Here is a 23,881-nt window from a genome sequence, read left to right as displayed (position 1 = left end):
GTTAATGTACAACATTGGCAAGCTAATGTAAGTTCTATGCAAATAATGATGATATTCAAACAACATTCTATGCGGAAGTTTCGCAATTAATTGCAGATGTTTGCACGCGGTTGTAATGGAATATTTATCCACCTTCCAAGTCAAAGTCACAGTGCCGTATTGAACGGAGAGTACAGCAGAATGAACAATGTGCAACAATAATAATGCATTTTCCACAAAAAAATAAGCAAACAACTACAAGGAAAAAGATGATAAATAAGAGAGGAATCTGTGTATTTATCTAATCAAATATCAAACTCCACAGGATAAAAGACACAAACATTTGATTTTTTGGCTAAACAGTAATTAACGATACGACGCTCGAACTTGTTTAATATTTAATTAGACCTGATTATTAGGGTGGAACGAAAAACGTCAAAAAAATAAAAGAAAAGAAAAATTCTTGTGGCTATCGTTTAAAAGTTGTGTCAGGTGATGAAAACAATTGGTGCGAGAGCATTTTGAAATAAAAAAATATCTTGAGGTTCCATATTGGATTTGAAAAATGAAAAAACATAAAAAATATTTTTGTCGAAAAAATCAATATGGCTCTGATCAAATTTCAATGATCGTGTTTTACCAACTAAGCGTGACATTCTAAAGTGCTTTCTCTTTATTCGTAATGAACTTAAGTTGGCAAATAATAATAAAAATCCATCTACGATCCGACGTCTTGAATGTCGTTACAACGAAAGTAGAACAAATATGAATAAAAGCTTCTACTCCAACATTATCGGGTAAGTGTATTGAAGATATGATTAAAAATATTTATACAGAGCATCAAAATCTTAAGCGATAGGTACACAAAAACTCAGCAAGCATCTGATTCATAAATAGAAAAGATTTGCCAGTTTCGAAAGGAGTGTAAAAAGTTATTGAATATCGCGGCTTGCAAGTGCAACATGACTGGAACTGTGTGTGTGTACTTGTGGTAAAATCAAGAAAGTACCACAAAATGAGCGAATTTTTCTTCAAGATCAACGATCCTGTCCAAAACTGGCAATTGGACCAGTGGATATTGCAGCATCTGCAGCAATAAGGAAGAAAATGGAAAAAACTATGAAGGCAAAGGCAAGTTCTCAAAAATATAATACTGACGAAATTGTTCTTAAAGCATATACCGTTGATTCCTCTAATCCTTCCATAAGTAGCAGCTTGTCTAACTTAAAATCTTCTGATGCAGATGATCATAAAGAAGAATTCATTGCTCCTTTGGTCAACAGTTACAGTCCAACCATCTACGTCACAAATACTGCATCACTTCACTTCAATGGCTAGTATGCTTTTTCATTGCAATGAGCTACCTCTACGTCATTTAATTCAAAAGTTAGATGGACGCACCAGTGGACCACTTGGTTTATCAGGGCCAATAGGAAAACTTATGGAACGCTGTTGTCGATTTTGTCGCAATAGAAAACAACCAATATTATTAGAAACAACAGACTTTAGTGCCGATCAGAAGTACTTGTACCAAATCAGACAAGCAGTTGCTGCAGGTAAATGTCCTAATGATTTGAGCCTTAAAAAACCTAGGAAAATACCACACGCAATGTGGCTGACAATTGATATACGGTTGCTTCGATTGTATGTTGGAACTGAATGTCCCAGCCCCCAATTAATTATGTTAGTAAGTTTCATCCAAAAAGTGTATGCACCAGTTTGGTTTTATATAAAACTGGATCCTAGCTGTTCTGATGGTTTAAAACATTTATGACGAATGATCCATTATTCACGATTTCTACCAATTGACCAAAGAAAAATTGTCGATGCCGTTATCCAAAGGAATGATTATTTTGCCCATCCCGAAAATGTATTACTCGGTATGATGAAAGAAGAACGAAAACATATACGGGAGCTAGCACTACGCAGAGTGCCGAAAGCTAGAGAAAGTCAGAAAGCAAAAAGATCCGGAAATTCAAAATACCAACATTAAATTTTAGTGCTGCAGATTATAATAACTTAATTTCTATTTTTGGATTCAAAGTTACGTCTCCTCCTTTGCTGAAACATATTTCCAATGAAAATGTAAGGGATATGATTGATTCTGGGAATTACAAAAACATAGAGGTCTTAAACTGCCCTTGTCATACAAAATCCGTGGAAAGAACTGTTAAGTTAGTAACTGAAGCATCAGCTGCTGTTTGTGGACAAGAAACAAGGAATGGCTTTATTCGTTCAAGGTTGCAGTCTAGAAATATTATGCCGTTTTTTAACACAAAATCAGACTACAAATCTTAAAATGTACATTGTATCATAAAACAGTTATTTAGATTCAAATAACTGATAAAAAAATAAATTTTTTAAATTTCATTTTTTTTGTTAATCCCAAAAATTTAAATCTAATAGGGAACCTGAAGATAGGGTCCAATACAAAAAAGATTTCTTCCAGTTTTATTATACATCAAAACACAACTTTTTCGCACTAGCCCCATAAAAAATAATGATTTCGAATTTTTCGTTCCACCCTACTGATTATTTCGCTCTCGAATGTTTCTAAAGACAGATAAGGACTAGTTTCCAATCAATTTAAGAGGTCGAACTTCTTGTTTTTATTTTTATTAAGGGTGTAATAAAATACGTTAAAGTAAGGGGTGAACGTAACATCCCTCTGCTAGGGGTTGGATATCAGGAATACACTAATTACTCATACTATGTTTATTTAATCACTATATACGCTAGTAACGAGTTGGTGGACAAAGTCTATATTCTAACTACATTGATGTCTAAATAATGAATGATGAATAATGAATGATCTCTGCTTTACTTTCTCCGTATCTATAAATAAATCGTAATTGTTTTATTATGATTTTGTACTTGAATGTGACCATGAAATACTAATAGTAACATAATTGCTGAGTCCGTTGTTTCTCAAAACGAGTGGCCTACATTGCAGAAGCAATGTCACCTAATTTACGAAATCAAAACAATGCATGCAATTAATATTTGTTTGCGACTTTTAAAAATTAAATCGATATGGATTACTCTTATTTTTTGAATGCTAATATAAATCCTGTACAAGGGGGATCTGGAATCTTCAAAAGACATCTAAGTCCAAGGCACCAACTGACTGACCTTAGTGCATGATCCATTATTCGTTGTCCCAGCGGTATTTCCTGTGGTACTTTAAAACGCCCTCTTGTCGCCGAGGCTATGAGGCCTCTCTCTTTTCCGTATTTCCCTATTTTTTGGTCCCAGAATTTGGGTTTTTTCCTCAGAATTTCGATTTTTGTCTAGTTCCATGAAGCGCGCGGAAGACCCTCATCACTCCCAGAACGACGTCACTCCCAGTTAGGCATTTTCTCTAAAGTTTTTCTCACATAATCTGACTCACTAATTCGCCTCTTATCAAAACGTATTCCCTCTACCTTGAAACTTACATCTTTCCCTCTTACCTTTGTCGTTGGTACAGCTGTGTTTCTTCTTCTTCGTTCTTCTTGATCACTGTACGGATATACTTGCGTGTACGAGTCCAACCTGCTTTATTTGCAATCATTCTCTCAACCAACTCTCTCACTGTCACAAAATTCACACCTGTCCCTCTCTCTTCATTCTGTTCCTTTCTACTATCCAACTGTTGCACTCTAACATAGTATATGTGTCAGTGTCCGGGTGTTCACAGTATAGGCATTCACGTCAGCCTTGCCGAACATAGAGAGATATGTCCTAAAACACCCGTGCCCTGTGAGCACCTGTGTTTTGCCTGTAACCACAGTTCACCCAATGTCTTAGGTGCGGAAGGAGCATTTTGTCCAATGTGCTAGTGTTGATGTACTTTTCTTGCCATCTTTCAAATCAATTTTCCCTTTCCTGTCTTTTATAGACCATGGGTCTGGATTTCTTCTCTCATATAGCTCTTTTCTTTTCACCAACGAATATATACTCTGATAGAAAGGTACGGCAATGTAACGTTTTAGCATAGGATTTTGCGTTCCAACTGAGTAGGTGCCATGGATGTGCATAGACCTGACAGCGACTACGGACTAACACCGCCCGCACTGCGACCGCAACATCCCTCGTCAACAAGCCTGCTTATAAACGTGACCATCTGTTTCATTTAAAAGCTTCTTCTAGGAGCTATACAGTGTGTCAATTTGAAAAATTTCCACCCCTTATAATTTGGTCCCTATAGGAAATCTAAAAATATGCAAAAACACGTCAAATTTATTTGTGAGGGGGACATTTTATAGACCAGTTTTCAACTAAAGTACATTAACCCTCTAGTGGAGGCGGACACTACCCCCAAAATCTTTAATGGAAGGGGGGGGTTGAGTGGTACCTCATTTTAGAGGTCATTCAATTACCTTTTCAAAAATACCACATACCTTATATTTCTTTTCAGTACTTTTGAAAAAATCTTGGACTCAATACTCTAAAAACATTTTGGAGTTCTGAACTCGATACTTAATATCTTTACTTTTTTACTTGATTTTTCCAAAAATACTCCAAAAAAATACTCTAAATACTCCAATATCCAATAAAAATTCAATTTGGAGTTCAATACTCCAAAAAAAGTTTTGGAGTTCTGAACTCGATACTTAATATCTGTATAGTTTCACTTGATTTTTCCAAAAGTACTGAAAATAAATATAACGTATGTTGTATTTTTGAAAAAGTAATCGAACGGTCTTTAAAATGAGGTATCAGTCAACCTTCTTTCCATTAAAGATTTTGGGGGTTGTGTCCGCCCCCGTTAGAGGGTTTATGTAATTTAATTGAAAAGTCTTCTATAAAATGTCCCCGTCACAAATAAATTTGACGTGTTTTTGTATATTTTTAGATTTTTTATAGGGGCCAAATTATAGGGGGTGGCAACTTTTCAAATTGACACTCTATATATTCTCTGTTTTCACTACCAACACATGCAGCGACACATTCATTGATGGCAAACAAGGCTGCCACAAATATAGTACTGTAGGCGCATGCCACTCGCAAAAGACTTATTTTGTCCACTCGTGACATGACATCAGCCTCTTGTAGGCCTTTATCTCTACCGCCACACACCAGACTGGTGCCGTGAAGATGACGATCGACTGCGCAATACCGTACAGGGCCCTGCTTCTTTCAGATTTGGGTCCCCCAATATTGGGCATCACCTTTCCCAACGCAGCCGCACTATTCGCAGTCTTCCGGATTACTTCCTGCAAGTGTTCTCCCCACTTTCTATTCTGGTGCAAAGTCAGTCCCAGGTACCTACTTTAGGTAGTATGGAAAAAACTGCCATTTTTCAAAATTTGACATTTTTCGCTAGCCGCAAACTAATTGAGCTAATAATAACTAATTTTTAAATGTTAAGATGTTTAATAAACGTCAAAAGTTTAAAGTACCACGATAAAGAGGGATCCCATTTTCAATTAAACAAATTTAACTTGAAAAAATTCTTTATGGTAGGGGAGCAAAATATGCTACATTTGGGTTGTGAAGAGTAGGTCCTAAAAACAAAAAAAGTTAAGTAAAATTTTTCATTTTAGTGGGGACTTTTCATTTTTTAATTTAGATTTCCATTTCCAATAATCGTTTTTTCCGATTATAGCGCCATCTATCCATAATTCGAACAAATGTCTCGAATAAAAGTTGCTAATTTTTACGTAAAGAATCCATATCTGCAATAAAAGTTTGAGAGTCCCATTTAAGATTTTAAAGTAAACCCATACCCTACCTCCGTGGGGGGTCTTGTTTGGTACCATTCGATAGATTTTTCAAAAACATTTTGAAAGTGTATTTTGCAGTTTTTCGATCTGACGTTCATTTCGCGAAATATTCGCTTTTTTTGTGAAACTTTCTGACTCCCCCATTTCCTTACGCCCCGCTCAAATCGTCAGATTTTTGAAATATACACTTTTCTGTATGTACTTGACTTACCTTATCTTAATTTGACAATTTCGAATATTTTTAAGGATAGATTTTTTTTCGGGTCCCCCTTAACGAATTTCCGTGTGTTAAGAGCCAATATATGGTAGAGGTACATCTGCAGGTTACCAGGTTTCTCCCCATATGATAATCTGACGCTCTCGAGTAACTGCAAAATCCCCGCTTGGACTCTCCTACCATTATAAAGTTAAAAACTTGCTGAAAGGTTGATAAATGCTTTATTTATCAGACTGACGATCTGAAGCGTGTTATTAGTAAATAATTTAATGCAATCCGCACAGAACAGAGGCAGATGGAAAGAGCTGAGGGAGACCTATGTTCAGCAGAGGACGCGTACGGGTTGACGATGATGATGTGTGTCTATGCATATAATGATGATATTCAAACAACATTATATGCGGAAGTTTCGCAATTAATTGCAGATGTTTGCACGCGGTTGTAATGGAATATTTATCTACCTTCCAAGTCAAAATCACAATTAGTCCAGGGTAATAAGGTTTTTTCCATGACACTTGAACAGCCAGGGTACTGAAGAGTTTTTTCGACAGGTACCTATAAGAGCAAATTGTAACTAATTCCTGCGTAGGATCTGGCGGCCATTTTTATTTATAAACAATTAAGTGTCAAAAAATGGCATTCTTCACTTTTTTTCAAATCAATGGAAAACAGGGAAACTTATGGTTTCTTTAGTACAAATATTTTCGAGATTATGGAAAAAGCTTTAAAATGACGTATTACAAAGTTTGATATACTCATTTATTGTTAATATAATTACGAAAAAAGGTCGGAATTGCAAAAAAAATTATTTTCGCAATAACTATTGTAAAAATTAGTGTACAGCTTTGAAATTTTTGTCAAATAAGGGTTCTTTGGTGCTTAATATGTGATAAAAATTTCAAAGCGATTCATTCAATTGTTTAAATTTTATTCAAATTGTTTATCCCAGAGAGCATTTTTTTTGCAATAACATAAGTCAGAAGAAAATGACGTTAGAACCATTCCACATGTGTCAAATGAAAGAGCATGAGCTACATTTGAACATGGTTTAAAAAATTGAATAAAAAATGCATTTATTAGTAATAAATAATTATTCAAAAGTATCGCAGGAAATAGTTATAATTTGTTCCTATAGGTATTACCTGTCGATAAAATGCTTCAGTACCATGGCTGCTGAAGTGTCACGAACAGGTCACGGTATATTTTGGTCTTATTACCCTGGCCTAAATGCCGTATGAAACTCAGAATACAGCGAAGTGAACAATGCAGGGCCGCCGCTACCATGTGTGCTAAGTGTGCATCGCACACAGGCGGCCAACAACAGGGGCGGCCAAAAGCAGGCCACTGATGATAATACTTTTTTTAAAACGAAAATAAATTCAAATAATTAAATAGTAATGATTCAGGTAGTTCTGTAAACTATTATTATTATTATTAACTGATAATACTAAAATGCGTTGTATTTATAATTTATAGTTCTTTTTTTTTTCATCATAATCTTAACGAAAATATCAGAAAATATTATTCATTGTATGCACTGCTCCTTTGCAAGTATAGTCATAAAGCAGTTCCGGGAATAGTTTTTCATTCAAAGCGGCTTTCGGACTTTTAGATATTTTTCTCGTCTCTGTGTGGATGCGGGCCGCTCAAGTACAATACCTCCACAGCTTCTCCTGCTCATCGTAAAAGGCAATAAATGCGAGCAGCTGTCCGCTCTCCTCTAGACAAGCTCCTAACCTGTCCCTATGTGATAGTTAATACTCCCAACTATCATACGACACCCACCCCTACCCATCATACACGTCCATATACCCAAACCTATACACGAGGAGAAAAGCTCTGAAACCAGTGGAGAAAACCACTGAAAACAAACGGATATGCCTAGGGATGACGGATATGTATCATCCTAATATACCGACACCCCAACCTCAAGGTGTAACACCATCATCCGAAGGAGTGATGGCCCAGGGGTAACATAGTAGGTTACATGCAATGCCTAAGGGAGATGGCGAACCCGAGTGGAAAACAGCCTTGGATGGGCAAGAGTGCACTGCCCCACTGAACCGATCAGCATGACCCAACTCGTGGACAGAAAAATGGGACAAAAAAAGAAAAGCAATAAAGGGGGAAGAGAGGACGAAACTCGAGGGGAGAAAAACTGGTGGCGAGAAGTGGAAGAAAAGGAATAAATCAGATCTAGAACCAGCGCAAACAAAAGAAATGGAAAATACAGAGATGATAAGAGAAAAAAGAGGAAAGGATGAGAGAAACAGCAAACCAAGAGAGAGGAAGAAAGAAATAGAACAGGAAGAGAAAAAGAGGGAGAAGAGAACATACCGACATTTCATTTATTAAAAATAATAGGCGAAAATAGTTTCTATCCTTGTAGAATTGGTACTCACCGGAGCCGGAGGGACTGCATACGTTAAGATACAATTAGCGTCTCTTTGAAAAGACAATGAAGTCGACTTTTCAATATAGCAAGACATTTACTAAACACACACACTGCACATAACTCCTCTGAGCTATATGTAAGTATAATATGTAATTACGTGGCTAAAGGTTCAACACCAAGGCCAGAAAGCAAACAAAAAAAGCTTTGTCAAAAACATTGTCACAGTTGAGTTCCTGAATTTTTACCCGTGCGTCATCATTTAAAGCATACGAAATAAGTCGATGATAAGTCGGAAATTGAAACTTACTAAACGCAACAGCAAGTGACAGTAAGTGACTTGCTGTTGCGTTTAGTAAATTTCAATTCTTGACTTCTCATCGACTTATTTCGTATGCTATAAATGATGACGCACGGGTAAAAATTCAGGAACTCAACTGTGACAATGTTTTTGACAAAGCTTTTTTTGTTGAGTAAACATCGTCTGAAAGCCATATATTAGAATAGGGAGTATACAGTTTCAGCGACCAAATTTCGGAACATACGCACTGACGACATATACAGTTGAACTGCATTTAACGTAGTGGACCAATATAAAACTTTGACACACAGAAATCCATACCACGTTGATAGACATTGTATAAAAATATCGTTCAACTGTCTGTCTCCTTTGAGGACTATCTGTCCCCTTTGAGGAGGTGCCACAGCCCATATCGCCGCCCAAAGTTAATGTTGCCAAGTAATATATATAATAATCCGATTTGCGGATTTTTCTGAGAGTTGTCTCTCCTTCAGATCTTCGTAGCGTAGCAATCGGATATTTGCCTATATTTTTCAGTGTAACTACCAATCTACTACAACAGACTAATAACAAAAATAGACTTAATGGTTTGTAGTCATTTCCTTTCTTTCCTGTAAATATTTTATGGTTAAGTGTTATTATACCTTGTTTGAAAGAAATATCTAGAGAAATGCGATTGACAACACTGCCCAAACGTCTGACTGCTTATTAGAGAAAGAACGATTCTTGTAGGCTGTCTACGGAAACTTGCATATTCGCACAGCCCCAAGGATTATAACCAAAAAACCGATAAGTACAAGCCGATTGCATATCTAACTTTCTACGCATACGCAGTACGAATAGAATAGATTATTATAAGTTTATGGATATGTACTTAAAACATAATTTCACCTAAAATAAATCAAAATTTTAATAATTCTATATAATAGGTAGGTACCTAAGTATACATTAACTCCTTCAGTCATAATCGTCGCAGATCTTTACATAATTATATGAAATTTCGTAAAAAGTCATGTTAATAGATTGAAATCTTTACCATTTATAAAAGCATACAGTCATACAGTCTTTTTCTATTTATTTATAAAATTAACTTATTATTTTTAGGTACATGAAATATATTGATTAAAATACTGACAACTAATATTTATAAAAATATTCATTCGATCATTTTAGAGAAAAACCTTTAAATAGAGGCCTTTTAAGGCCTTAAACAATAAAAAAGTTATTTTTACAATAAATAATGCAATGGCAAAAAAAATATTAACTACGAAAAACACGTAAATATCCTTACAGTATATAGAGCCTTTGCCGAAGTAACTATGATAACCTCGTATATCTTTATATACGTGTTTTTAATCTTAAATGAGGTTGTGTTTATTATTATTTACGAGGTTTTCATTTTTCATACCTTATTGCACACCTCCAAATACTAAGTTGATACAGTACAAATCTTTTGATTTAAGGTTTATAAAATGTTTGTGTATGAAGGACTATCTTTTACTGTTCACAAAAAACATTTCTCTCAGTTGAATCTCTCAAACAAATCATTAATTGAAGACTCTTGTTTTTAGGTATTGCGGGTATTTTTTGTTCTTTAGAATATAAGACAGTTTTCCGAATGATGTCCAGGCCAATCTTATTCTTCTCTTTATTTCTTCGGTCTGATTTTCTTTATTTAATCTAGTGATTTGTCCTAGATATATATACTCTTTTACTTGTTCTATTCTTGTTTGTGCCACTGTAATTATTAGTTCTTCTTGTTGATCATGGTTTTTGTTTTTGTTTTACTGTAATTCATCTTCAGTTCTATCTTTGTCGATTCTCTATCTAGTTCTTCCATCATTCTTTGTAGATAGAGTTCAGCATACCTTTCTCAGATACGTTGCTTTTAAACAACATATATATTGTAGCTACACGGATATTGAATTATTATTGAATATTACTTCATTAGAAACCCGTAAAAAAAGAACAGATCTGACAATCTTATTCAACATTATTAATGGTAATAGTAGCTGTCCCGATCTTCTGTCAAAAATTAGTATTTTTGTACCTACTCGGTCAACAAGACAAACCCAAACTTTTCACATAAGCTTCCATAGATATAACTATACTTACAACAATTTTTTACCACGAACACTTAGACTTGCGAATTCTCTAAATGACTTAAATATATTCTGCAATTCCTTGGATATATTTAAAAACCATTTGTTGAACATACAATGTTAGTGATATAATTTCTATCAGCAATTTTTAAGCTTAAACTTTGTTTGTTTTTTTATATCGTAATGTTCTTTTTTTTTCTTTAATTTATTAGCTTTGTTATCCAATAGATATTGTAATATTTGTTCTTTGTGTTGACACTGTTTATGTTTTTGCTTTTGTCTTTGTAATATTTTTTGTAATATTATTTTCTGAATTGGGCTTGCCCGTAAATAAATACAAAAAAAAATCATCAGCATATCGTAAGTGATTCAGATATTGCCCGTTTATGTTTATACCCAAGCCATCCCAGTGTAGTTGTTTGAACACATCTTCCAGCGCTTGGTTGAATAGCTTGGACGAGGTGGTATCTCCTTGTCTTACTCCTCGGTTTATTTAAACAAACTCCGTTTGTTTCATTAGCTTAATAGTTGTTGCCTTATTATACAGGGTGTCCAGAAACTCTACCGACAAACGAAGACAGGAGATTCTTCAGATAATTTTAAGATAATTTAACCCAATTCACTTAGTCCGAAAATGCTTCCTAAGGAAGCTAGAGCACTTTGAAGATGGCGTCTTGTAATTAGTTTTTCTTAAATACCTCCAGAATGCTCCTATTTAGAAAAACAAAAATTGGTACGCGTATTTATCTTCAAGATATAAATCTAATCCACCCATTGCAAATTTCTAGTACCGATCATAGGCGTCCGTTTTGGGTAGGGCAACGGTTATTTTATCGCATAACTTTTTTATGTTTAACTTTTATACATTTCTGATACTGGATTATTAAATTGTGAAGTATCATATTACTAGAAGGTACTCGTTTTTTAAATCGCTAGGACACACCGTTTTCTAGAAAAATCGATTTGAAAATTTTTCGCTTTTTGAGTAAAAAAAAAATTTCAAAAAAAAACTGTTTAGAAAGACGAAAACTGGTACATTTATTTATATTCCAGAGATAAGTCGATTTTATTAATTGTGAATTTCTTGTACTGGTCACAGGCGTCCCTTTTGGGTAGGTCAACAGTTATTTTATAGCATAACTTTTTTGTCTTGAATATTTGAGCATTTTTGACACTAGATTATTAAATTATGAGGTATTCGAGTACTAAAAGTTACTCTTACTTTATGTTGGTAAAATACTTCGTTTTTTGTTGAAAAGTTCTTTCCATTTTTTTTCAAATTCCAAAATCGAAAAATTTTCAAATCGATTTTTCTAGAAAACGGCGTGTCCTACCGACTTAAAGCAAGAGTAGCTTTTAGTACTAGAATACCTCGCAATTTAATAATCCGGTGACAAAAATGCAAAAAAGTTAAGGGCAAAAAAGTTATGCGATAAAATACCCGTTGCTCTACCCAAAACGGACGCCTATGACCGGTACTAGAAATTTGCAATGGATGAAATCGATTCATCTCTAAAAAGTAAATATGCACACCAATTTTCGTTTTTCTAAATAGAAGCGTTCTGGAGGTATTTAAGAAAAACTAATTTCATAACGCCATTTTCAAAGAGCTCTAGCTCCCTTAAGAAGCATTTTCGGACTATGTGAATTGGGTTAAATTGTCTTAAAATTATCTGAGGAATCTCCTGTCTTCGTTTGTCGGTAGAGTTTCTGGACATCCTGTATATATTTGTAATTAAGTCGATATTAATTCTTAAGTAATTAATTCTTTACTGCCCAGTGTTCCACACTATTAAATGCTTTTTCGAAGTCAGTAAATGCCATGTATAGCGGGATATGCTATTCGTTAGCTTTTTCAATTAATATCTTCATCGTTAAAAGGTGGCCACTTGTACTGAAGCTCTTTCTAAATCCGGCTTGTTCTCTTGCTTGGTATCCATCTAATTTAGTTGTTAATCTGTTTGTTAATATCCTGGTTAATAGTTTGTATATCACATTTAGTAAAGTTATGGATCTATAATTCTTTAGATCCTTTTTATCTCCTTTCTCTTAAATAGTAACAATGTTACTGCTTCGTTCCAAGTGTTGGGTATTTGTTACCCGTGTTGAGCTGCCCCCCCCCACTTTCAAAAATTAAAAAACAAATAGCGCTGATTTATGAGCTATTTATGAGCTTTCATATTCCGCAAATTAAAAATTTTGAGCTCGTTACACTGAGCAAGAATTTAATATTTTAGTGGGGGGACTGACTCAGCCCCCCACTACTTAAAAATAAGGATATTGAATCGATCTTTGCGGCAAAATTACGAGCCATTTATGAGCTCTTGAAATGATATAGTTTCGATTTTTGAGCTCACCCCCTTCACCCCCAAACAACCCTTTAATTGATTTAACTTAAAAAAAAACATGCTGAAAAAATTAAAGTATATAGTATCGCGGATATAATTCCTATAGCTTATATATTCTAATAATAAACTCTTAAATCACGCGCATTTCGATTATTGAGCTACAACCCCTTCGCAAGAACCCTAGACCCTATCTTTCCAGCTTAAGAGAGAGTTGTACATAAAATGCATTATATTAATTATTTGGCGACTACGTATCATTTAATAATTTATGAGTTCCCAAAATACGCGTATTTATACGCAATTCCTTTTGTATAGTGCAGTCACTAAAGGTAAAAATCAACTATTGCCTTCAATTTCGGTGAACATTCATCGATTTTCACCAACATTGGTGAGTGGTTAGACGATACCTCAAGAAACAAACGTGACATGGTGACACCTTACTCCTTTACCCTGACTGTGGATACCGCCCCTTCTTGGGGGGTGAAAATTATTTTTTATTAAAAATAACTCCAAAAATCGATAGAAGGACAAATTATAAGCAGAATTTGTTACATAAAGTTACTAAAATAAATCAATACTTTTTTGAGTTATTAAAGATCAAAGATTTTAATTTTTTGTGAAAAAATGCATGTTTTAAAGCGGTTTCTCGTAAATCACTTAAAAATGTTTTTCATTTTTTATCATGACCAAAAGTTATCATTACCAAAATTAAAGCTTTGAAAAGCCTTTTATTATTAATTCAAAATGTAACTAATAAGTAGATAACTAATTGTATTTTTTCGGCGAGTAGTTAAATCTAATTATTCAAGCCTAATTAACAGGAAAATGTATTTTATAAAATATACTTAATATACATTTGTCAAAGTACTCAGAAATACCTATTAAATGAGCACCGAAAGAAGTTGATATCATCAAAATTAAGCAAATGAACATGAAAATAATAGAACCCTTTAGAATTTTTTAGTAAAAAGAGAAAAATAAAACGAACACCATTTCCACAAAAATTAAAATCTTTACCAATCCCTATAAAACTTTCTTTACTTTAGCATAAGTAATGACCTTAAACATTTTGAGCGATTTAGAATGCATATTTAACCTATTATCCTAAAAAAATAAAGTATAGTCGGTTCGCTAAACTGAGACACAACTGGCTAGTGATTTTAATAGGTAATTTTTTTGTTTTTCGCCAATTTTGCCAAAAGTGACAAAATTACTAATGGTAGGGGAGCAAAGTATGCTAAATGTGCAGTCACTCGAGCGCTTTGGGGACCTATTGGGTTGTGAAGAGTAGGTCCTAAAACCAAAAAAAGTTAAGTAAAGTTTTCCATTTTAGTGGGCGCTTGTCATTTTTTAATTTAATTTTCCATTTTCAATAATCGTTTTTTTCGATTATAACGCCATCTATCCATAATTCGAAAAAATGTTTCGAATAAAAGTTACTTATTTTTACGTAAGGAATCCAAATTTGCAATAAAAAATGAGGGCTCCTATTTAAGATTTTAAAGTAACCCCCCACCCCACGTCCACGGGGGGACGTGTTTGGTGCCATTCGATAGATTTTTCAAAAATATTGAATAAGTGTATTTTACAGTTTTTCGATCTGATGTTCATTTTGCGAAATATCGCGGGATTAGTATTTAAAATATTAAATTTACCCCCCACTCCTCTCCGTGGGAAGTCGTGTTTGGTATCATTCGATAGATTTTTAAAAAATACTGGGCATATATTTTTTAGATTTTCGATCTGTCATTCATTTCGCAAAATATTCCCTTTTTTCTTGTGAAACTTTGGGACTCACCCATTTCCTTACGCCCGGCTCAAATCGTCAGATTTTTGAAATATACACTCTTTTGCAGGTACTTAACTTACCTTATCTTAATCTGACAATTTCGAGTTTTTTTAAGGACAAAATTTTTTTTTCGGGCCCCCCTTAACGAACTCCCCTGTGTTAAGAGCCAATATATGGTAGAGGTACATCTGCAGGGTACCAGGTTTCTCCCCATATGCTAATCTGACGCGCTCGAGTAACTGCAAAAATCCCCGCTTGGGCTCCCCTACCATAACTATTTAGTAATTATTAACAATTAAGTAATTTTTTTTTTTTACCAATTTTGCCAAATTGGGAAAATTACTTACTAAAAATCACTAGCCAGTTGTGTCTGAGTTTAGCTAACCGACTATATTTGAAAGGTTAAATGTAATACAGTTTTATAGCTCTTGAAATTACCTTTCAAATAGTTGGGCGTGCCTGCTATCATAAAAATTAACAGAGTTATTAAAAAAAATATTATTTTTTGGAAAAATTTTTGGAGTATAAAATTTGATGCTAACAACTTCTTCTGGAGCTCATTTGATAGGTATTTTTAAGTTCTTTGACAAGTATTTATTAAGTGTTATAAAATGCATCGTGTTCCGGTTATTTAACATTGGATCCTTAGATTTGAATACTCGTAGAAAAAAATATACATTCAATTACTCATAAGTAACTTACTTTAAATTAACATTAAATGGTTTTACAAGTAAGGAATTTAATATAGTTTTTATAAGCTTCAATTTTAGTGATGAAAACTTTTTTGTAAAAAACAGTTTTCAGTTTAGCTTTCAAAATAGTTTTTTTTGCAGTTTTTGGGTTATTTATGAAAAATCGCTTTAGAGCATGCATTTTTTTAACAAAAATTAAAATATTTGATCTTTAATAACTCAAAAATTGTTTATTTATTTTAATAACATTATATACCTGACGTCCCTAACTAGCACTCTCAATTTGTTTGTTTAAGAAAGATGGCGATTATCTTCCCTTCATGGCGATCATGGAGATCTTCAAATTCGCTTCATGGCGATTCCATCAGTACCTATTGACAGTTCGTTGGTTCCTACCCTCATCGTTATCGTTAAGGATATTACTGTCAAATTAACCAGCTAAGACATTTTGAACACTTGATTGAGTGATCCATTTATTCATAAAAATATAATTCATAAAAAAATACTTGCTACAGAAATGTTACGATTTAACTCTCCTTGTTCACAATTAGATTGCCATATATTAAAACTAAAGTAACAGTCCTAACAACTTTATTAAAAAAAAGTATTAATCATTTATAAAACGGTCAACCTCATTTTCAAACTGGACACTTTCTAAAGTTCACAAGCCAACCATTTTTAATTCTCCTCTGACTCTGAACTTATTCCCAACATTATGTCCGGCTCTGAAAATCTTTCTCATTTAACCGAAACGCCTGACGAGCAAAACAAAAACAAAAGTTTGGGAGGTGTCTAGAAACTTTCCCATTAAAATGTTGCGAGTGAAACGACACTCACTTAATTTGGAGTTGGACGCTGGTAATTTTTAAAATCTTTAAAACCTACAACAAAGGACAAAATGCTACTAATTTCAAATGGCAATTGAAACGGAAGTTAAGGAAAAGACAACTAACCTGATAAGAATTTGAATTTATAATGAATCCCAAGCCAAAATGCCGCGAATTAAAAAAAAGTAGGTCAAACTGAATTTGTTTGTATTTCAAACAATTTTATAAAGTATTTTATGAGATTTTTCTTTGTATTTAGAAATTAAGTTTCAATCTTTATGAGTCGTTAGTATTGATATTATAATGTACAAACAGTTACAATAGTGTTTTCACATATACACACACCACCCAAAATCTAAATGGCAAAAAAAAAACTTTCATTGGCATTTTTGGAATTTTTCTCGATGTTCAAAAAGCGTTTGACCAAGTATGGCATACTGCACTGGCGAAGAAACTACGTAGTCCATTGAAATGTTACATTTGGGGTTGCATTTCTTAGAGGAGTCAATTTTATTTTTCCCTTGTCCCCCGGCCACCATCTTGGAAAAGGGGCTGCTAAGGGGTTTCGCGCTATATTTCCTAAACTAGCAGCCATACCGAAAATTTAAATACACATGAAATGTAGGAAATTAAATTTTCTACAATTTTATATGTATTACTTTTAATCGTCAAGTGACCAACAAAAAAGTTATAAACAAAATTAAGATAAAATTTTGTAAGAAGTTTCCTTTTAGAGATTATAACTTTTGTTCCGTTCATTTTACAATAAAATAACATCATAGCAATTTTATAGAGAATTTTTCAACGAACAATTTCCACTATAAAGTTGTTCAATTTTATTTATTTATCTCGATTTTACAGCTCTCCAAACTCTCATAAGAATACAATAAAAACAAAACCTTGGGCTTACTTTTCTATCTGTATATTTATTTATTATGATTTTAACATTCCTATGCTATTATTAAGCTATTTTTGACCCTTTTCCCGGCCCCCTATGAGATATAGTCTGGAGGCGCGGTTTTTGTGTGGTATCCCCAATAGGCCTAATCCACGGACAATTTCTAGACAAAATAATATTATTTATTATTATTATGTCTTGAAAAAGATCTATCATAGTTATTATTTTTTCATTTTTTTCGATGGTCCAGGCTGCGAGTCAAGATCTGAATCAGTATCCGAGGTGAATTTTTGTGGTATAATGAGAGAGAGAGTTTGCGTCATTGTCGTTAATTCATCTTCCAATTCATTTTCTTCAATAATTAATGTTGATATGTTCACGATGTTGCTGAAACTTTCACCACCACAATGCAGGCACACTGCTGAACATTTGAGGTCTGCTTTTCGGCAACCACATGCACTTCAAGTTTCCATTGAATCTGCAAAAGATGAATTTAATAAGCTCGGAGGTACTGGAGACTTGGAAGTTTCGATTGGTATCCAAAATTTTCCATGCTTTTTCCAGCCCCAATCTTCTGGATCACAATATTTACCGAGCCATGACTGAATCTGGTGATACACTCGGAGTTTGTGGAAATGGGCTGCATCTTGTGTTAGAGGAAGTAAGGAGAGATTAAATGCATTTTTTGTCACTGTTTTAGCAAATAGTTTGTATCTCAGGGTTTCCAGAGGATTATCTTTATATCCGCCATATAAAGAGACGAAAAACGTTCGCCGACAACAGTGTGTAAAGACGGCTCGACTTTCCTACTGGCAAATAATTTTCCCCAGAGGTTTCTTACAAATAAAATAACCACTACTCATGATGCGCTTTTACAAAAAACACAAAATGCTTATCTAATCACAAAAATATAAATTTTACCCACAAGACTCTCAATAGTAGATATTATCGATAAAACTCAAAATACTTTTCACAATTTTTAATACGACTGCGCACGTGGCCAAATAGGTAGCACAACTGTAAGAATGAGTTAAGTAGAGGGGGCCGACTGCTGTACCACCTAGGATAAATTATAATAATGAAAGTAATAGCAGGCAGATATTTAGTCCGGTACTGAAGAAAAATGACGTAACTGCAAATTTTGTCAATTCCTGTCTATTGCGCAATTAACTTCTTCTAAAATACTATGTAAAAATGATACAAAAACCGAACTGTGAAAATGTACTGAGCCACTATAGGGTAGTTGCGACGTTACTGAAATACTCGCTATGTTAGACCTTGTTTCAGATGCATAATGATGCAACTGTAGATAGGGTTGAAATTGGGGCGATTAAATTAAGATAATGAAATTCGAACCAATATCGGTGAAAATAAAAGCCATCGTTGTCAAAAAACAAACGCAATACCGATACTCCTGGACGATTACTCTTCATTTAATCCCTATTTTAAATATTTAAAAATCTTTTTTGCTCTTCTGAAGAATTTTGCGGTTGCGTCATTTTTCTTCTGGACTGGCGAATTTGTCTTCACACAACTTCTTGGGTCTTTTCTATATATATGTTATGGTAAATGTGATTAAATGGGAATTATTAATAATTACCGGTTATTATTAATACAACCCGAATAGCTAGGTAAAAGTAATAAATATACCAGAAATAATCACATTGACCGGGTATTATTAATAAATCCCGTATTCAAACGGTAAACGTGATAAATGTTGAATACCAATAAGTTCTTAGAAGCTTGTGGGGTGGGGGTTTACTTATTACATGTCTATACTAAATTTACAATCAAGATATAAACAAACAAAGCAGTAGAAATAAACAAACCAAGACCGTTAAATGCTACTAGGAGTACTCCTGAATCATAATTTACAATGTACCCATATATGTACATTGTAAATCCTAAATCATGATTTCCAAAGTTTATACATTGTAAATTATGATTCGGGAGTGCTCCTAGTAGTATTTAACATGTCTTGGTTTGTAAATTTCTACTGCATCTTGATTGCTTTAGTATAGTTAGGATTTTCAACGAAAACTTTTCGTTTATAAATTTGCAAAAGTCTGTGTGTTATTGGGTTGCCGCTCCTGCAATACTTAGAGCAGGTGTATCGATGGATTCTTATGTAGTTTTGCCTTCTGAATCCAAATCTGAAAACGGCATTTCGATATATCTAACCGTCTTCGAGATAATCGACCTCAAAGTCTAAAATGTGACGTCACAATCCGGTTATCTCCTACAGACGCACTAAACGTCAGCTCAAATGGTTTTTTTAAATCTCGATTTGCCAAGCATATGTTATTTACATTTGAGTTTGACACTTCGTGAATGTCAAACTAAATTTTAAATTAAGTATTAATAAAACATCAATGACATTTGATAGTGAATTTAATTATTATATAAAATAAATAAGATGTTCAAAAATACAATTTGAGTATAAATATTTTAAAAGCAATAATTTATTAACAGTTTTAAAAAGGTTTATACCAGTATAAATACGGCCTACCCTTTATGATAAATGGACTGTTCCATTTGCTATAAAATTAAAATATTATGTATACCTGGTCGTTCCCTAAACTCGACACAACTGGATAGTGATTATAGAAGGTATTTTTTTTGTTTTTTCAGAATTTTGCCGAAATTGGCAAAATTACTAATTATTTAGTAATAATTATTAACTATTTAGAAATTATTTTTTTGTCGAATTGGCAAAATTATTGACTAAAATCACTAGCCAGTATTGTGTCTGTGTACATCCTTCTAATGGAAAAAAATATTTGAAGATTTTTCTCAAATTATGGATACCAAGAACATTTTCATTTATAACTCTTTTATTTTTAATTTGACAAATAAAAGTTATTCTTCATAAAAAGCTCTTCTTGTTCTAAGATTTATGATGCAACCATGTCCCAAAAGTAGGGGAAAGGTCGAATATTTCGCGAACTAAACATCGGATGGAAAAAACTGAAAAATACGTGTTCAGTCATTTTCAAAAATCTATCCAATGACACCAAACACCAACTCCCACTACACCCCCTGGAGGTGAGGTGGGGGTAACTTTAAAATCTTAAATGGAAACCCCTAGTTTTTCTTGCAGATTTGCATTCGTTACGTAAAAGTAAGCAACTTTTATGCAAGACATTTTTTCGAACTGTGGATAGATGGCGCTATAATTGGGAAAAACGATTTATCCTGATACCATAGGTAAATTATAGAAACGGTCTAATATCTCGAGGAATACACTTCCAAATAAGAAACCAAAAAACAGCTTTTTAATAGTTTTCGAAAACCTATCGACAAACACTAAACATGACCCTCCAACCCACCCCCTGAAGGTGGGATGGGGGGTAACTTTAAAATCTTAAATAGCAACCCCCACTTTTTATTGCAGATTCGAATTCGTCATGAAAAAATAAGCAACATTTATTCGAAACATTTTTTAAAAATGCTGATAGATGGCGCTAATAAATCGTATTTTTCCAATTAAAACGCCATCTATCAACAAGTCTAAAAAATGTTTCGAATAAATGTTGCTTAGTTTTTCATGACAAATCCGAATCTGTAATAAAAAATGGGGGTTGCTATTTAATATTTTAAAGTTACCCCCCACCCCACCTCCAGGGGGGTGGGTTGGAGGATCATGTTTAGTGCTATTCGATAGGTTTTCGAAAAGTATTAAAAAAATTTGTTTGGTTTCTCATTTGGAAATGTATTTCTCCAGATATTAGACCGTTTCTATAATTTACCCATGGTATCAGGATAAATCGTTTTTCCCAATTATAGCGCCATCTATCCACAGTTCGAAAAAATGTCTTGAATAAAAGTTGCTTACCTTTACGTAAAGAATCCAAATCTGCAAGAAAATCTAGGGGTTTCCATTTGAAATTTTAAAATTACCCCCCACCCCACCTCCAGGGGGTGTAGTGGAGGTTGGTGTTTGGTGTCATTGGATAGATTTTTGAAAATGATTGAACACGTATTTTTCAGTTTTTCGATCCGATGTTCAGTTCGCGAAATATTCGTCCGTTCCACTACTTTTGGGACACATTGTATAAAATGTTACTAATTTTATACGAGGAATATAAAAAATATGAATTTTGATCAAGAGTAAACTACCTTTATAGTTCATAACATTTAAATTAGAATGATATAATTGCACATTAAAACATAATTATTAATTCTAAACTACTTTTCATAATAGAAATTTTCCATATTATGAATTAAAATACGTAAATATACAAAGTTTTCTTTATGACAATGCTCGCATTTTCAGCTTGTTGATTGATAATTTTGTTTAAGGGCATAGGCGCAGAATGTCGCCTGATAAAATGTTTAATGTGCTTTAAATTTATTTATTTTTTTCGAATCCTAAGAAAACTAATAAATATTTTTGAAAAATTTCAAGGCAGAATGAAAGACTTCATGATTACCGGGGGCCGAAAGTCCCTGAAAACTTCTATAATGTTTATTTTAATAAGTGACAGTTATTTTTAATTGCAAATATTTCATTCAAAAGAAATTTTTTATTCTGATGGACTTGAGGCCCTCGGTACTAACGTAATCTTTCATTCTGCGTTTAAATTAAAAAAAACTTATTAGTTTTCTCATTATTCCAAAAAAATGAATACATTTAAAACACATTGAAAATTTTAACAGGCGACATTTTGCGCCTTTCCCCTTAAGTGTTTAACTGTTTTTACTTATTAAATGTCTAGTTTTGTTTTTCTATTGATAAATGTTGTTTAAGGGCCGGTTGTTCGAACGCTAATCAACAATGATCATTATCAAATATTTAATTACTGTCATCAAAACTGTCAATGTCAACTTTGTTTGGGTTGCTGAAAGCATAATTAATTACAATTATGAGATTTATTATTAATTATGTTAATAATTATTGTTATATTAATTGATTATAGACTCCACAGACTTTTTAACAACCCAAACAAAGTAGACATTGACAGTAATTAATTATTTGATAATGATCATTCTTGATTAGCGTTCGAACAACCGGCCCTAAGGGCCGGTTGTTCGAACGCTAATCAAAACTGATCATTATCAAATATTTAATTACAATTATATTTGATTAAGCGTACTTCTGACAGATGTCGCATTTTGAGGTTATGTTGACTGATTTATTTTATTATTTTGGTTTTAATTTAAAATAAAACATAATTAAACTCTTTCTGATGTTAATTTCTTGTTTTTACTTACAAATCAATAAAAATAATAAGCAATTTTTAAGAATTTAAGAGCTGCGGCTATATTTTAATTACTGTTTTACCTACAATCAATAACTGATTAGTGTTTTACATGTATTTTTCATGTCGCGATTTGATTCCCATCAAGAAAATTGATTACAATAAATGATTGATTATAATCAACTTCTTGATTAGCGTTCGAACAACCGGCCCTTAGTGTTTTAACTTTGTTACCAAATTCGAGTTTGTTTTTACCTATTACATGTCTAGTTAGGTTTTTTGATTAATAATATGTTTAAGTGTTTAACTTTATTACCAAGTTTCATAAATAAACAGTAGCGAAGCCCAAAATGCGTTTTTATTACATTTACCAGAGCTGTTAGGATAGTATTAATAATAACCGGTTAATCTAATTATAAAGGCATTATTAATCACATTGACCAACTGCTAAGGTTATTATTAATACAGACCGGTTATTATTAATACAGACCGGACTTATCACATTAACCGTAACATATATAAGCTTAGGGTTCTAATTTTTATAGCGGGGAGAAAGGTCAAAAATAGATTAATAATAGCATAGGAATGTTATAATCTTAAGGTGATACAGTAGCGATCAACAGGTAGCAAAAACGCGTTCCAAGATTGCGGCTGTAATTTTGAATATTTTTTCGAGATATTTGGCACACGTATTCGTAATATAATAAGGAATGGCGGTACAGAACCCAATTTGAAAAATATATTAATATGTGGAAATTACTCTGTAATTAAATACAATATTAAAAAAACGAGCCTGTACCGCCATTAAGAAGAACAAAAAAATACACTTTCTTTAAATAAACTTTTTTATCCGATGCCTAGATTTTGTGTCATTTTGGAACTACTAAAATTTTTTATTTCATTAGTAGTTCCAAAATGACCCAAAATCTAGGCATCGGATAAAAAAGTTTATTTGAAGAAGTTACAGGCTCGTTTTTTTAATATTATATTTAAGTACAGAGTAATTTCCACATATTAATATAATTTTCAAATTGGGCTCTGTACCGCCATTCTTCATTATATTACGAATACGTGTGCCAAATACCTCGAAAAAATATTCAAAATTACAGCCGCAATCTTGGAACGCGTTTTCGCTACCTGTTGATCGCTACTGTTTCCTCTTAACACATTGTATGAATAAAAATATATTGAGATAGAAAAGTAAGCCTAACGTTTTGTTTTTATTGTATCCCTATGAGCATTCGAGAATCTGGTCAAGTTTGGAGAGTTGTAAAACCTAGATAAATAAATATAATTTAACACCTTTATAGTGGAAATTGTTCGCTGAAAAACCCTCTACAAAATTGCTTTAATGTTATTTTATTGTAAAATGAACTGAAAAAAAGTTCCTCCAAAAGGAAACTTGTTAAAAAATGTTTACTTATTTT

Source organism: Diabrotica virgifera, chromosome 9, assembly GCF_917563875.1.
Source record: "Diabrotica virgifera virgifera chromosome 9, PGI_DIABVI_V3a".
Classification (NCBI taxonomy): Eukaryota; Metazoa; Arthropoda; class Insecta; order Coleoptera; family Chrysomelidae; genus Diabrotica; species Diabrotica virgifera.
The sequence above is the reverse complement of the archived record's forward strand: the minus strand, read 5'-3'. Positions refer to the sequence as shown.